This window comes from Nomascus leucogenys, chromosome 22a (genome assembly GCF_006542625.1).
Source record: "Nomascus leucogenys isolate Asia chromosome 22a, Asia_NLE_v1, whole genome shotgun sequence".
Taxonomy (NCBI): Eukaryota; Metazoa; Chordata; class Mammalia; order Primates; family Hylobatidae; genus Nomascus; species Nomascus leucogenys.
The window spans coordinates 14,334,291-14,336,191 of record NC_044402.1 but is presented as its reverse complement, the minus strand read 5'-3'; the positions used below and the strand labels follow the sequence as shown (position 1 = coordinate 14,336,191).

Here is a 1,901-nt window from a genome sequence, read left to right as displayed (position 1 = left end):
CAACTAGCTGGAAGGCAAGCCCGGGGGCAGGACCTCCGTGCGGGACGGCACGAGGCAGGAGCCGGCTCCAGGCTGGTCTCGGCCTGGTAATAATTTCACACCACCAGCCGGTCATTGTTCAAAGCACTGTAGACCATTTTACTAATTTAACCTTAACGATCGCCGCATTTCCCAGCTGGGCCAACTGGTGCATGTTTGACCCGAAGCGCCCTGCGTAGCGCTTGGCAAGTATACAGCAGGCACTAAATGGCTGCCGACAGGCTCGGTGTTAATTTTGAAAGTTGGCTCTGTGCAGTGTTGGGGCTGCGGCATCTGCTGGTGGCTAGTGGTATTACAGACCAGCGCTGGCGGAACCCGTTGGGCTGGGGAGGGCTGTGAGATTATGGCCTGATAGCGGTTAGGGGTCCCTAGAGACTGTGGAAGGCAGGGTAGCATAAAACACAATGGGGGACTGCGGAGGAACTAAAATTTCGAGACTACATGGTTTTGTTGTGCACCAGAAGTTCATTAGAAGAGTTCCTTAATTGCTTCTCCGCCCGCCGCGGTGGCACTCGACCCCGCGGATTAATTTAACAACTCTGATGGTTGCTCTGTGAAATTTGAAGAACAGTGGTTTAAGCAAAGACCACAAGAAAGAAGAATTGAGATCAAAGAGGAGGTGTGCCATCGCTGTGGAGGAGTTTCAGTTGTGAATCATGAAATGTCCTGTAAACCATTTCAAGGAGTTTGATTTTTATACCAAAAACAATGGGAAGACACTGCAGGTTTTGGAGCAGCATCTCAGACCTGTCGAAAAAGATGTTTTGATCACTAAAATAATGAGAGAAAAGGCCAGAGAGAGGTCTTCTGACAAGTTCAAGATTTTACCAAATGTTGCAAGAACTCTGGGATCCTTATGGTAGTAAAATGCTGGAAAGAAAATTCTGCATTGAAAGAATGTCTAACAGCTCACTATAATGACCCAGCCTTTTATGAATAATGCAAAGTGCAATACCTGAAGGAAAAGGAAGAATTCAGAAAAACTGGCATTTCTACAAAGAAAAGGCTACAGAAGCTGCCCAAGTGTGTAGACAAATATTCAGATGACATTCAGGATCTCTAATATTCATGGAAGTCGTTTATAGAATAAACCTTAAATAATGGACTCAAGAATGTGTGTTTGCTAATTATGTGTGTATCCTAATTATGGAAATATTAATTTTATCTGAAAAATCTTTTTTTCTTTTCTTTTTTTTTTGAGACAGAGTCTCACTCTATCACCCAGGCTGGAGTGCAGTGGCGTGATCTCTGCTCACTGCAAGCTCTGCCTCCCGGGTTCACGCCATTCTCCTGCCTCAGCCTCCAGAGTAGCTGGGACTACAGGGGCCCGCCTCCACGCCCGGCTAATTTTTTGTATTTTTTAGTAGAGACGGGGTTTCGCCGTGTTAGCCAGGATGGTCTCTATCTCCTGACCTCGTGATCCGCCTGCCTCGGCCTCCCAAAGTGCTGGGATTACAGGCGTGAGCCACCGCGCCCGGCTAAAAATCTTTTATTTAAAAAAAGTTCCTTAATTGCTCATAATGTAAGTTAGTTCAAAAATAGGTATGATGTGTACACACACCGCTCTTCGCCTGGAAGCCTCTCTTCTGAAAAGTAGGGGATGCAGATGCGGCCAAATCTGTTTTTCCAATTTTTTTGGAAAGACAGGGATGAGGGACCTTTAAAGTTATTTATTGAGGCCAGGTGCAGTGCCTCACACCTGTAATCACAGCACTTTGGGAGGCCTAAGTGGGTGGATCACTTCAGCCCGAGAGTTCAAGACCAGCCTGGCCAAAAAAAAAAAAATAGAAAAATTAGCTGAGTGTGGTGGTGCACACCTGTGATCCCAGCTACTCTGGAGGCTGAGAATCACTCGAACCTGG

The 1,901-nt window shown here is 46.4% G+C and overlaps 1 pseudogene; it reads left to right on the top strand.

Moving 5' to 3' along the window:
• Positions 1-776: 776 nt before the first annotated feature.
• LOC115832268 lies at positions 777-1,102 on the top strand (annotated as a pseudogene).
• The last annotated feature ends 799 nt before the right edge of the window (positions 1,103-1,901 follow it).